This window comes from Pantherophis guttatus, chromosome 6 (genome assembly GCF_059756535.1).
Source record: "Pantherophis guttatus breed Tessera chromosome 6, ASM5975653v1, whole genome shotgun sequence".
NCBI classification, from domain to species: Eukaryota; Metazoa; Chordata; class Lepidosauria; order Squamata; family Colubridae; genus Pantherophis; species Pantherophis guttatus.
This window is the reverse complement of record NC_142068.1, coordinates 78,351,613-78,367,117: the sequence shown is the minus strand read 5'-3', so window position 1 is coordinate 78,367,117 and position 15,505 is coordinate 78,351,613. Positions and strand designations below refer to the sequence as shown.

Genomic DNA, 15,505 nt, shown 5'->3' with positions numbered 1-15,505 from the left:
TATGGTCCCAAAGTTTTTTGGCAGCAATGCAGGAAGGGAAAGCGTGTATTTCTTGTTGCAAGGGGCAAACAACTTCTTTAAAAAATAATAATTGTGACCATGCATTAGGCTCTCTTGAAACCTAATGCTTTGCATGGTACAAATGGAATGACCAGCCTTCACAAATGTTTCTCATATGAAATAGGTCATTTCTCTGCAGGACGTTATTATAATTAATAAGATGCTTACAAACCGAAGACAACAGAATAGCAATCTGAAGATAACCTAAAATAAATTGAACAAAGAAAATACATATTCATCTGACTCCCAACAGAGGATGGAAACTAAGAGTGAAGTCAAACACTTCAGAGAAGATGACTAAGAGGACACAGCAGGATACCATTACTGTTAAAGACGTTGAGACAGATTCACTGATGTCAAGGCTAAACAGAACTGCTAGATATGTCCATCATATGTCAGTGCACAGATATCCTGTTTTGGTAGTTTCTCATAAGTGTCAATGTGGCACTGTAGGAACAGAATGCTAGATTTGATCATCATACCTCCGAATTAATTGTCAATACTTGGATAAAGGTAAAGGTAAAGGTTCCCCTCGCACATATCTGCTAGTCGTCCCCGACTCTAGGGGGCGGTGCTCATCTCCGTTTCAAAGCCAAAGAGCCAGCGCTGTCCGAAGACGTCTCCGTGGTCATGTAGCTGGCTAAATGCCAAAGACGCACGGAACCCTGTTACCTTCCCACCAAAGCTGGTCCCTATTTTTTTACTTGCATTTTTTTACGTGCTTTCGAAGTTGGCAGAAGCTGGGACAAGTAACGGGAGCTCACCCCGTTACGCGGCACTAGGGATTCAAACCGCTGAACTGCCGATCTTTCAATCGACAAGCTCAGCATCTTAGCCACTGAGCCACCCTTATCAATACTTGCACAGGAGGCCATAATGGCTTAACAAATTCTTTTAATAATTTTAATTGGTTTTGTCTTTTTAAATTTGGGGCCAAACAGAGATATTTCTTTTAATTGTTTTTAATGTTTGTATTATAGGTTTTTATCTGGCTGTACACCGCCCTGAGTCCTCAGGGAGAAGGGCGGTATATAAATTTGAAATAAAATAAAAAATAAATAATATAATCCTAGACCAGGGGGCCCCAAATCCTGGTCCATGGCCCGATACTGGTCTGTGGCCTGTTGAGAATCAGCCTGTGCAAGTGGCAAGCTAGCACACAAAGCTCAATTTGTACAAGTGGCTGCCGCACATGTGAAACCATCCCCTCTTCCTGCCTCTCCTCCACTACGATCACTTCCAGTCCACAGAGCTAGAAAGGGTATCCTAGACTGTAAACTAGAAAGGACAGTTGAAAATAATATCTTAGAAGCAACAGCACAGCAGCAAATGAGATTGGTATGGTTGCTAAAGCAACTCCATGATGCCTGTACAGTAGTCACTAGGACTTAAACTTGACTCAGTGGAGAATTTATCTTACCACCAGGTTTTCTCTTAGATAGCACTGTGCAAATCTTATGAATGAGGCTCCTATGCATCCGAGATAAAAAGCAAGAATAGGGTATGATTTAAGCTCACAAATAACATGTCCTGAGTACGATAAAGTGTAAAGGCCACGTCATGGGGGCAATTATGCTGTATGAAGTTTCCAAAGTAAAGAGATGTCTGAATAGTTTGTTAGGTATAAAGAGGAGAGGAAAGCTAGTAGAAAATGGTGAAAAAAAATGAGCCTTCATCACAAATAGTAAGCACCAAACAGTGAACAATGTTTGTAATGAATAAACAATAGTTTGGATCTGTCTGTACTTTAAATCACAGCAGCATATTTTTGACTAGAATTATAATGGTTTACACCCAAATGTAACTGCTGCACTACCATGGTGTATGCAAGGTGCATGTGCACATGTATCACTCCATTTGTGCGAGTGGAGGGTGTTTGCACTCGCGCACAAAGCTCCACTCCCGCGACTAAGACCACACCTAGAATGCTGCATCCAGTTTTGGTCACCACACTATAAAAAAAGATATTGAGACTCTAGAAAGAGTGCAGAGAAGAGCAACCAAGATGATTAGGGGACTGGAGGCTAAAACATACGATGAACGCTTGTAGGAACATGGCTAGTCTAATGAAGAGAAGGACCAGGAAAGACACGATAGCAGTGTTTCAATATTTGAGGGGCTGCCACAGAGAGGAGAGGGGTCAAGCTATTTTCCAAAGCACCTGAAGGCCAGACAAGGAACAATGGATGGAAACTGACCAAGGAGAGATTCAACCTAGAAATAAGGAGAAATTTTCTGACAGTGAGAATAGTCAACCAATGGAACATAAGTTGCCTTCAGAAGTTGTGAGAGCTTCATCACTGGAAGCTTTCAAGAAGAGACTGGACTGCCGTCTGTCAGAAATGGTGTAGGGTCTTGGACTAGATATCTTACAAGGTCCCTTCCAATCTGTATTTATCTGCATCTGAGTGGAGAATGCTTGAGTGGAAGACACTTGTGCTCACGCACGAAGCTCCACTTGTGCAAACAGAGGACGTGCAAAGCTCCATACATGTTATTAGAATCCAAATCAACACAGGGAGAGGACAAAATGAAGCGTTCCCCTTAGCTGGAAGAACTTTAGGGAATTTAAAGGCTAATGGGTCAGGTCTCAGAAGGATTGCCGGCTTGGATCAAGAATTTGCCTTACAGCAGATGGTGTAACAGGAAGACACAGATGGCCTAAGACTTGATGCCGGGGCCTTCCATCCACTTACCCAGCATTTTTTTTTACTTTACAGCTCCAAAATTGGAATCAAGGCCTACTAAAAGCAACTTCCCAATTTCTTTGAAGATAATGGCATGATTTGACTTGACTGTCGTGCCTCCTGGTCATTTCCCGCATTAACCTTCCAAGTTGTTCCTTGTGATATTGAAAGCAGTTACTTGCTTTTCAGCTTTGGAGTACAGTTTGCACTATGCCTTAATTTGGTATGCTTTGTTTTTGCAATATGTAAATCTACATTGTGTGGACTGGGGTTTGCAAACCATGACTTAAAGCTTGGAACAAGAGTATGTCCAATTGAATAGTATTTGACACCCCCCACAAATCATATTTAAATAGACCGTGTTTAGCTCAATGCATAAACCAGATAATATCTAGATAGGGAAAGGATTGGGCAACTTATTGTTAGGCGCAAAGAATTGGGACCCTTGGTAAGGTTGCAGCATAGAAGATTTATTCAAGTCTATATACAAGAATCCAGTCAACTAAAATCCGACACTAAATTGTTGCCAGTTAAGAGTCAATGGAAGTTGGACGACGTGTGAGAACACAGGGATTCTAAACTGATGATTCACTTAATTTCACCCTCTAGTTCTGCCTGCTCTTCTTCTACATGTATGCCCAAATGGTTCCATGAAGTCCCTCCCTGCATTCTATATGGAGTTATCAGCCAATTTCGTTCAAAACTTGGGGACAAATTGAAGGCTACTCTTTCCGCTTCCACTCTTAATCTTCCTCAAAACGACCCGTAGATATGGTTATCTTGGCATAATTTTTATCTATTTGGGGGTCATAGGTGAAACTAAGAAGAGCTGACCACTTGGTAATATATAATTTCCATTCCCACCATTAAAAAACAAACACAACAAAATGGAAAGAATCAAATCAGCCTATCCCTTGCAATGGCAAACAATTTGCAGCCCTAATCCAAGGGACATTGCCCAACTTGCTCTAGACTTACTAACTCACTCACTCACCCACCCACCCACCCACCCACCCATCCATCCATAAGATGCATTTATTTTTTACAAATAATAACCAACACACCTTCCTGCTCCTATTTTCCCCACAACAACTGTGAGATGAGTTGGGCTGAGACACAGTGACTGACCCAAAGTCAGCCATCTGGCTTTTATGGCTAAGGTGGGACTGCAACTCATGGTCTTTTAAGACTTATAAGCCAAACTTGAACTCCTTGGAAGAAGTGCAGAAAATAAATGGAACAACTGAAGAGCAACAAGGATCCCTTGCATGTCTCAAACGTCATTGGTGCCTCATTGATTCAAAAAATATACATTAACAAACCAGACCTTTGATTCTGCTTCTTCCCCACTACCTTGGAAACTGTCCCATTTTTGACACATTGAGGATCTTGCCCAAGTGGCCTTAGATGGTTAGATCAGCCTCCCCCAGCTTGGTACCTTCCAGTTGTGTTGGGCTATATTTCCCGGAATCTCCGGCAACAGGCCTTCGCCAAGCTCACTGGAGGATTTTGAAAATTGCAAACAAGTCTGGCAAGTCCTAGACTGGAGAGGTTTGCAACAGGACTAATCATCTGATCCAGCATCGTATTAGAGTCAGGCAAGAGGAGAAGGAGAAATCACAGAAAGTCTCAAAGACATTTTGGAGAGACTTCAAAGGAAAATAAATCAAACCCACAAGACTGCTAACTGGTTGGGTAGGTTTCACCCATGCTTCCCCTTGTGTGAACGGAGGAGCACCAGATTATTTCAAAACCTCTCTTTATTTTGCCTTCCTGAGACAGCCTAGTGGAAACTGACTTGCCAGCAGGATTCTCCCCTTAAAGCAGAGGTGTCCAACCATGGCAACTTATGAACATACTGGCTAGGGAATTCTGAGAGGTGAAGTCCACAAAGTCTTAAAAGTTGCCAAGGTTGGATATCCCTGCCTTAAAGGCACACCAAAATAGGGAGGGAACACATTCAAAGATTGCTTATAGCACAACAAGGTTCAAGTACTGCACCAAGTTAGCAGCTAACTCTAATTAGCACCATCCTATCAGGGAAGGAAGGGATGCGGTGGCTCAGTGGCTAGGACGCTGGGCTTGTCGATCGAAAGGTCGGCAGTTCAGCGGTTCGAATCCCTAGTGCCGCGTAACGGGGCGAGCTCCCGTTACTTGTCCCAGCTTCTGCCAACCTAGCAGTTTGAAAGCACATAAAAAATGCAAGGAGAAAAATAGGGAACCACCTTTGGTGGGAAGGTAACAGCGTTCCGTGCGCCTTTGGCGTTGAGTCATGCCGGCCACATGACCATGGAGGCGTCTTCGGACAGCGCTGCCTCTTCGGCTTTGAAATGGAGATGAGCACCACCCCCTAGAGTCAGGAACGACTTAGCACATATGTGTGAGGGGAGCCTTTACCTTTACCTTTATCAGGGAAGGAACTGTTCAGGGAGGAAAAAACTGGGTCCTATTATACTTTCCCTTCCTCTTCATTGCAATCTTTTTTTTTACTTGAGAACTCTGGAGAAAAGGCATCAATTACGTGCATTCATTTCGTCGGGCCTCCCCCAGAATTAGTGCTCTTTCTTTGCCCGCCAATCCCACCTTCTCCCCCTCTCCACTTATTCTTTGGACTTTGTTTCTCTCCTGCCTCCCCTGAGGAAGACAGGCAGCAATACTCCCCTTAGAGGAGGTTAACCTCCTCCTCTCCATCCCATCCTACGGTGGTGGTGATGGTGACGGCAGCGGCAGCAGCAACATTAATATATCCTTGATAGGGTTTTGTCTTGCCCTGGTGAGCAGAGCCGACAGGCCATGGGAACGAGCTGGCTGCGGCTTTGGCTGAAGAATGCTTTCCTTCTCTCTTTATCTATTGCCTCAGGCTCTCCTACCAGGGCGTCTGCAGATAATCAAGCAGCAGATTTGAAACCCAGGCGCCAGACAGGATCTTTATCTCCCTGTAAAGAGGAATGTGGATCAAGGCAACACTTATACATTTTTCGGGAGAGGGGGGGAAGAAAAACAAAAACACACCCAGCCCAAAAAGAAAAGGGGAAAGAAAAAAGGCTGGGAGGGAAGCTGTGTTCTCCATAGGAGGAGACAAGCCAACAATCCATGCTACGGGATGGGACACCCAGAGGAACAGACTCAGCAAAGTTGCTTTGAGAAAGGCTGAGCGTGAGATTTGTCCACACCGTTCGTTGACAACAGAGGAGCCTGCTGTAGGAAGCCTTTCATGTCAAAACAATCTTTCGGCTCAGCATTTTTTTCTTGCACGCTAACAAACCACACAGGCCTAGTTTCCCACTTACAATTGCCTTGCAATATCTGTTGGATGGGAAGTTAAGTGGAGGCCAGATATGTAGACATGGCCTAGTGGTTGTCTCCTTCTATTCTTTGTCCTTTCCTTTCTTTTACTCCGTGCATACTCCGGGCAAGGCGGGCCTGTTTCTCAAAACCAGTTCAATTAATTTCCCCAATGGATCACATTGGGACTGTTATGGATGTCCAATCCTGTCGGGCTCTCATCATGGATCGGAGCAAAGGGCCAGATGTGGTACATTGGGCCATAGAATGCTCAGCAAGACCAACTGGCAAATGTTCCAAGATTGGTTAGATTGGTCAGTGTGCATGGCTTCTTCAACTCTTGACCAGGGATTGGAAGTGAAGATCAAAAGGTAACTGCTAAAACACACATTTCTTTACAGATTCACCGAGACGCAGCAGACTAAAGCACTGTTATTAACATCAGCTGCCTGCAATTACTGCAAGTTCAAATCTCACCAGGCTCAAGGTTGACTCAGCCTTCCATCCTTTCTAAGGTAGGTAAAATGAGGATTGTGGGGGCAATAAGCTGACTTTGTATAAAAATATACAAAAGTATGAAGGCTATTGCTTAACGCATTGTAAGCCGCCCCGAGTCTCCGGAGAAGGGCGGCATATAAATAAATAAATAAATGAATGAATGAATGAATGAATGAATGAATGAATGAATGAATGAATGAATAAATAAATAAATAAATAAATAAATAAATAAATAAATAAATAAATAAATAAATAAATAACTCTGTTTCAAGGGTGAAATCCAGCAGGTTCTCACAGGTTCTGGAGAACCGGTAGCAGAAATTTTGAGTAGTTTGGAGAACCGGCAAATGCCACCTCTGGCTGGCCCCAGAGTGGGGTGGGAATGGAGATTTTGCAATATCCCTCCCCTGGCACACCCACCAAGCCACACCCACCAAGCCACACCATGCCCACCAAGCCACGCCCACAAAACCAGTAGTAAAAAAATTTGGATTTCACCACTGCTCTGTTCCCTCTCTTTTCCTCTTCCCCCCAACACGCTGCACCCTCTGGCAGGTGGCAGGGCTACTTCTGTAGCTGATGGTTCTTTGTCACAATTTAAATATGGCTGCATGCATCTGGTTGAAGTTGATCTCCAGCTACTGTAGCCATGGTTGCAGCTATTTAGTTCTCTTCTTAAGAAAACTCAAATTAACAGACTGTGTTAAGTTTATAGGGTATTAGGATGCTATATCTATGGCAGAGGCCCATAAGTCTATCTTTCTACTTTCATGGATGCATTATGTATCCATGCCTTGAGCAAATCCTTCCCCTTTTCAGCCCCCAAAACTAGGAAGGTCCCTTCTGAATCACTTGTCCACCCACCTTCCTGCTCTAGGCTAAGTTGCCTTTTATTTAACTATTCCCTTGGCTGCGTCTCATCTCCTATGGTCATTCCCACATACCATGACAAGTGGGCTTACTTCACAACAGTCTTGTGAAACAGACCGCAACTGAATCACATGCATGTGGGATCGTGGCTGGGTGACCCTGTTCCAAATCCAGCTTCTTAACCATCGTGCTATATTGCAATGTATTTTTTAAATATTCTTTGTCACTGATACTACAATGAACGAGGTTGCACTTCCCCAACTATATCAACGACATGGTTACACTGCACACCATTCTGGTGACAAGTTCAGATGGGATGAATTATCTCTGCTCATGATATGCACAGCATAGGATTCGGGAGGTGGGGGCTCAAAAGTTGTTGGTGCTGTACATGAAATTAACAAGAAGGTTTATATTAAAGCCCCATCCTATTCATATTTTTTTGTTGTTAGCCGCGAAGTCGTGTCCGACCTATCGCGACCCCATGGACAATGTTCCTCCAGGCCTTCCTGTCCTCTACCATCCCCTGGAGTCCATTTAAACTCACGCCGACTGCTTCAGTGACTCCATTCAGCCACCTCATTCTCTGTCGTTCCTTTCTTCTTTTGCCCTCAATTGTTCCCAGCATTAGGCTCTTCTCCAGTGAGTCCTTCTTTCTCATTAAGTGGCCAAAGTATTTGAGTTTCATCTTCAGGATCTGGACTTCTAAAGAGCAATCAGGGTTGATCTCCTCTAGGACTGACCGGTTTGATCGCCTTGCAGTCCAAGGGACTCGCAGGAGTCTTCTCCAGCACCAGAGTTCAAAGGCCTCAATTCTTTGGCGCTCAGCCTTTCTTGTGGTCCAACTTTCACAGCCGTACATTGCAACTGGGAAAACCATAGCCTTGACTATACACACTTTTGTTGTCAGGGCGAGGTCTCTGCTTTTTAGTATGCTGTTTCATATTTATCTAGAAATAAATCTAAATTAAAGCCAACAAGGATTTACTTTCATGTCCATGTGAACTGAATTACAGGCTCCAGCATCAAAACTAAGCACACTCAACTGTCTTTAAGCCCTACCCATCATAACTCTGGATAAAAGACATAGGCTTCCTGTGACTGGCTAGATTTAAAAAAAAACTGGAGAAGGACACTGTTTAATGGTACAGATCCTGGATCCAACAGGATGGGAGCCCAGATGAAATCTGAGTATCCAGTCAGGATCATTCATTCTGACCAATAGAATTGATGCAATTTTTTATCACAGAGCTTCACAAAATAGTTAATGGGATAGGAAAATGGAGGCCTTAACATTCCTCCCTTCCTCCAAATTTGCTTTTGCCAGCAGAAAGCAAATCCCCCCCCCATGGTACAAATTCAAAGTTTTCCATCTATTGCAAATAAGAGGTGCGCATGCATTTGAGAGAGGCATTGTGAACTGGGGTTGCCCTGGGCAAAGAGAACAGGACAACTCCCTACTTCTTTGCCATGGTCTCAGTCAACCTTTCTCCCTTCAATGTCACCCTACAACACAGGCGATCAGCTGAAGAAAAAAAAAATCATGCATCCACTCCGGGAAGTTGCGTGTTTTTTTCCCCGATTCCTGAGGCAAATGGCAAACACTGAACGGTAGAGACAAAATGTGATGGCAGTGGGAGGTGTGACTAAGGTCAGAGAAAGAAAATGCTATGGACTGGCTTAGCAAGTCACATGTCAGCACATGCCCAATGGGTGTGAATAAGAAACTTGAGCATTGGGGATGTACGCAAAGCAGTCAAAGGCAGAAGGGAAAGTATTACAAAATCTTGCGTTAATACTGTATGTAAAGAGTTCCACATAATCCCTGCAGTTTAGACTTACCACACAGACCCTTTACATGTGAAGCCCTAAGAGCTGTCAACCTCTTAAGAAAATGGGCTATGATTATTCCTCTTCATTAGAAATCCAGACATAGAACGAGCTTCATAATGCCTCAACATTTTGATGTATCAGAGTGTATTCACACGGGTGATTAATTCATTTCCAGTGCAGCCATTTAGATGAGTGCTGCTCGCATTAACGGGAACTGTTGCCCGATCCCAGGCTATGCTAATTCTAATGATGCTTTTTGTCATAAATAACTCAAATACAAATGTCAGGGAGTATTATGCAAATAGTTCTTTACAGAATTGGAAAACAGTTGCCATAGAGGCTTCAAGGTTTAGAAAGTTTTTATATTCAGTTAAGAGGAATGTACCTGAAATAATGAAGGGCTTCTTAAATTTGGGGATTTCAGATACAGTACTCTCGGTGAAGCAAACGAGCTATGAAACAAGTATATATTAAGCCAGAAAAATGAGGGAAAGTCAAAATCAAGATAATGTGTAGCAGAGGTGGGTTTCAGTATATTCTGACCAGTTCTGGAGAACCAGTAGCGGAAATTTTGAGTAGTTCGGAGAACCGGTAGTAAAAATTCTGACTGGCCCCGCCCCCATGTATTCTCTGCCTCCCAAGTCCCAGCTGATTTCCCAGCAGAGGAAATGGGGATTTTGCAGTAACCTTCCCCTGGAGTGGGGTGGGAATGGAGATTTTACAATAACCTTATCCTGGATTGGGGAGGGAATGGAGATTTTACAGTATCCTTCCCCTGGAGTGGTGTGGGAATGGAGATTTTACAGTAACTTTCCCCTGGATTGGGAGGGAGTGGAGATTTTACAGTATCCTTCCCTTGGAGTGGGGTAGGAATGGAGATTTTACAGTAACCTTCCTCTGGATTGGGGAGGGAATGGAGGTTTTACAGTATCCTTCCCCTGCCAAAGCCACCAAGCCATGCCCATCAAGCCATGCCACGCCCACCAAGCCACACCCACGGAACTGGTAGTAAAAAAATTTGAAACCCACCACTGATGTATAGGCAACGTTTGTAAATAGAACAATAAATATAGATACTTCTGATCAGCAGTTTTCCAAAAATCAATTCCACTGTAAAGGAGAAATACAGGATTAACCACAGAAGGTTTTTTTTCTTAACATAAAAGCTAATCATTGCCCTCCTATAGGAAATGCTATCATCCAAATACCTGGAACAAGAGAGAGTCTAAAAATCAGGTAAACCCACTTTCACAGTACATTCCTTAATGCATTGGCATCACAGATGAGTTGGAAAGAAAAATAGGTACTTCCAAGTAAATAAGCATTTCCCAAAATAAATACATTCTAATTCTCTACTCATTTACCTTAGAATAAACTCAACTGAATCCCATTGAATTTGTTTCTAGAGTAGATGCTTACAAAACATACTAGAGAATCATACCTTAGGAAGTGAGCAAAGCCACAAACCGAAATGTACAGCTACAGTTTACATCTGGATTATTTCTTCTAAAAGAAGGGGAAGGATCCAGACAATCATATTTAAAACTAAATACCAAAGATATAATGGCTAAATTATATCTCTTGAATTCAGTAGGGCTCCCCATGCAAGTTTAAACCTGGAGCCAATTCAGACCAAGGATACGAAGAGAGGCAGCAATGGTACTGTCAGGATGATGAATGCAACTTGGCAAACAAAGGTTCATGGCCATATTATGCCTTTTGGGAACTAGTTCACTATTAGATTCTTGGAAGAAAGTTTGGGATACAAGTTTAATGAATTTGAATGATTCAGTCAATCAATAAGATCAAATAGGTATAGCATGTGCTCTTTTTTCCCCCTAGAGTCCTTAGTCATTTCTAGGTTCCAATATTCTATTGTAAGTAAATTTCTCCATCAGACTAAAATGATGGAACACTGCTTTCATATATTTAAAATATAGATCATCTCTCCTCTTCTGTCATCCTGGAACTAATTAAAGGATATCCCTCACTTTCCTGCTTTTACCGTCTTCTTTTCCGCAAACCAGAGACAGATTTACCCCTGAGTGGAACTTCAGATTAAACTCTTAAATGTCCTTTGACAAAGCACTTTTTGCTCAAATGCCTGAATAACCAAATTACTGCCTCTCTAGACTTTTTCCATGAAGAGGCATTGATGAATAGTGGAGCCTGGAGGTCCAGAGCAATTATTCTTTAATCTATTTATGTTAATCTTTGAAAGCATCCCTCCTTGTCTCTTCTTTTTGATGGCTCTACCCAACCCAACTCCACCCCATCCCCGCACCAGACCAACAGAGGTGAAATAATAAGAGTTGCTCCAGGCAGGGTGCCATGAAAAGCACCAGCAAGTTATTAGCTATGTTGTTGATTGTGCTGGTATTTTCACAACAAGGATTCCACAGGAAGGGAGGGGGGGGAAGTACTTGTGATGTTTTCTGTTTCATGCGTTCAAATGACCCAGCTGGCTTTGTATAAACGACTTAGATGAGGGCATAGAAGGGGAACTTACCAAATTTGCAGATGACATTAAACTGGCAGGAATAGCTAACACCCTAGAAGATAGGCTCAAGATCCAGATGGATCTTGACAGACTTGAACCCTGGGCCCTATCTAACAAAATGAAATTCAATGTAGAGAAAAGTAAAGTCTTACACTTAGATAAGAAAAACCAAAAGTACACATATAGACCGGGTGAAACCAGGCTTAATAGCAGTAACTGTGAGAGGGATCTTGGAGTCTTAGTGGACAACAAGCTAAATATGAGCCAGCAGTGTGCAGTGGCAGCCAAAAGAACCAATCCAATCCTAAATTGCATTAACAGAGGGATACAATCAAGATCAAGTGAGGTACTAATACCACTCTATAAAGCCTTAGTAAGACCACACCTAGAATACTGCATCCAGTTTTGATCACCACACTATAAAAAAGATGTTTAGACTCTAGAAAGAGTGCAGAGAAGAGCAACCAGGATGATTAGGGGACTGGAGACTGAAACATACGATGAACGGTTGCAGGAACTGGGCATGGCTAGTCTAGTGAAGAGAAGGACCAGGGGAGACACGATAGCAGTGTTCCAATATTTGAGGAGCTGACACAGAGAGGAGGGGGTCAAGCTTTTTTCTAAAGCCCCTGTAGGCCAGACAAGGAATAATGGATGGAAACTGAACAAGGAGAGATTTAAGGAAATAAGGATAAATTTTCTGACAGTGAGAACAATCAACCAGTGGAACAGCTTGCCTTCGGAGGTTGTGGGAGCTTCATCACTTGAGACTTTCAAGAAGAGATTGGACTGCCATTTGTTAGAAATGGTGTAGGGTCACCTGCTTGGATGGGGGGTTGGACTAGATGACCTACAACTCTGTTAATCTGTAATCTGTATACCAATTTAGTGGCAAATAATCCATTTGCTGCTCTTCTTCAGGCCAGAATCTCTCTTGAAGGAACTCTTTCATTCAATAATTATCCACATACTCAAACCATCTCTCCCTCTCTCTCTCTCTCTCTCTCTCTCTCTCTCCTCCCCCCCTCCCCCCCTCCCCCCCTCTCTCTCAGCAACTCCATCCTCAGCAGTGAAAAGCTTCAAGATTAATTCTCATTTCGACTTGTTGCTTCCCAGATACAATTTTCCTATAGTTAAGGCCAGTCAGTCAACCAGCCAGAAATATTTGGAGCCATCTCTGAAATTATTTTTGAACCCCTTTGTGTGTCAATACAAGGACTATGCACATTCATACAAATCAGTGGTGCGATTCAAATTTTTTTACTACTGGTTCTGTGGGCGTGGTTTGGTGGGTGTGGCATGGCTTAGTGGACGTGGTTTGGTGGGCGTGGCAGGGGAAGGATACTGCAAAATCCCCATTTCCTCCGATCATCTGGGACTTGGGAGGCAGAGAATAGATGGGGGTGGGGCCAGCCAGAGGTGGTATTTATCGGTTCTCTGAACTACTCAAAATCTCTGCTACCGGTTCTCCAGAACTGGTCAGAATCTGCTGAATACCACCTTAAATGCATCACCTGGTTGGTTCTCAAGTCAGCCTTGGTATAATATACTTCTGTGATTAAGTGCTTCCTGTTTTATATACCACTTTGAACCTGAACTCTCAGGAAAGAAACTAACATCCCATAAATCTCTTATAGATTACAGTTCAACCATTCAGAAACAAGGATTGGCTTCCCTGCACCTTAAACTAAACTTAATATCTCGCTGGGCATTAGAACATCCCAAGGGCAGCAGCTGGCATGTTCCTTGAAAAATACATCAGCGTTTATTTTACTTATTGAGACTGTACTGCGCCTTGCCCTTCAACAAGCACATGTATTTAAATTGAACTTTATCGGGAAATCTTCATACATATCCTATAATAGCTAGCACCATCAGCATGGCAGAAAGATGCATCAAGATTCAACACACAAGGTGATCCTTTAAGCTCTAAAGTCCTTATTATCCTAATCTGCAGCCCCCAAATACTAGAACTGGAAAAAATCAGAGGCATTCTTAGCTGGGTTACCCCACAATTACAAGAACACCTGCCCATCATTTTGGGAAACAACCAGTAAAATATAAATGTAGCTTTCCAAATGCAGGAATGCATTCTCCCCTTAGTGTTAATCATTGTTCTTCAAATAGAAACTGTTTAATCTGCTTCTCAGATGTTTTTGTGCCTTTTTTTTTTTTTTTTGCTTGTTGCTCTTGAGGAAAAAATTAATCCCCCAAATCAAGAACTAGGATAAACAATACCAACAAACTCAATTTATTTTGCACAAAGAGTATCCAAATAACTGGGATGGACAAGGTAAGAGCCAAGCAGGCGACAAGGTAGATATCTGGTTTCTGACATATTCATTGAAATGCTATTTACAGATTACCTCGCTTTGACATTTATTATAATTTGTCCAGCCTTGACAACGAGAGCTGCAGCCGCTTTAACTAATGACAATGAAAAACTACTTTTCCTTCTGCAGGCACAATGTTTTACATACAACAGCAGGATTTTATTTTTATTTAGCGTATGGCGCATGTTACCTCAGGTATCACCAAGGTGGCTGACTGGCTCTGTGAAAGAATTTGCAGCTGGCACTCGAGTCAGACAATGAGGAGGCTGGAGAAGACGTGGTGCCAGAGGCGGGGATTCAGCCAAGGCCTTCAGAACCTCCAGAAGCTCCCATAAATGAAGAGGAAGAAGTAGAGGAGCCTCTTCTTGATGCATGGGTGCACAGAGCTGCCAAAAAGCAGGAGTGGTTCCTCAGGAGGAGGTCTCCTCGAGAGTAAGGCTTGGGGCTAATTGGCCACTCCCTTAGCCTATGTAAGGAAGGATGACGACTGAGGCAATTTGCAGGGAACAACTTCGTTCACTCTCCTTCGCATCCTGATCTTAGTTCTCTTATCAGTTTCCTGCAAATTGCTTCTGGGCTTTATGCCAACCATAGTAAGATTACGATTATTTATTCTTTGGACTCTTGTAGGCTGTTAAGAAAGTTAATTAACAGCCTTTATTTGAAAAAGACTGATTTAATTTAGTAAACTAAGGTTTGTACAGACTTTGTGTGTGCTGCGTTCTTTGGGGTCCGTAGTTGGGGCAGAACACATAACGGCACAAAAAATATATCTTATAAGTGCACTGGCCTAGGATTTTCCAGAATTTTTTGTAGTATGTTACTTTCCCCCCCCCTTTGGGAACTAAGGTAAGGTTAATGTTTTAAGCCTATTCATTGGATTAAACATTAAAAGAATCCTCACATCAGTTAAGAATTGTTTCCTCAACACTTATCATGGCAGTTGGAAGGGATTTCAGTAGAAAACTGCCCACTCAGGTCTCAGACAAAAGATTTCTCGCTTAAATATCTGTGCTTGTGAGGAGAAGACTAGAGGATGAAGGGAGGGAGAGGTTATATAAATACCCAAAGCAGAAGAGTTGTCCATTTACAAGGACCGGTTTATAATAATTTTCTGCCCGAGGCAGAACAGGAAGGGAATGCCTATCCAATCCAATCAAAGTGAGAGCTACAACAGTTAGCCAAGTTTTTTCTGGCACCATGATTTAGAAAAATCCCCCAAACATTCTTATCCCCATTTCTGGCAGTAAAACTGTGATAAATAACTACCCATTGGCTGCCCTTTCATGACACCTTAAATCTGCTACCTAGATGAGGGCCCCATCGCAGGATTCAAGCCGTAATACCTCTCGTTTCAAAGAATGATGAGGAAGTAAAGCGATGCACGGTTTTGACTGCTGCGGATCGTACGTCCCTCTCCCACCAGCTCTTAAAATTAT

General features: G+C 42.8%; 1 protein-coding gene and 1 long non-coding RNA gene across 3 annotated transcripts in view; one reads left to right on the top strand and one right to left on the bottom strand.

The window, feature by feature from the left end:
- Positions 1-15,505, bottom strand: part of UNC5B (unc-5 netrin receptor B) — a 261,779-nt gene that overhangs the window by 194,496 nt on the left and 51,778 nt on the right. The gene's annotated exons all lie outside the window — the stretch shown is intronic.
- LOC148113164 (uncharacterized) lies at positions 5,916-14,285 on the top strand. The gene is made up of 3 exons (XR_015728467.1): positions 5,916-6,346; positions 6,434-6,547; positions 14,196-14,285. It is a non-coding gene; the product is annotated as an uncharacterized LOC148113164 (long non-coding RNA).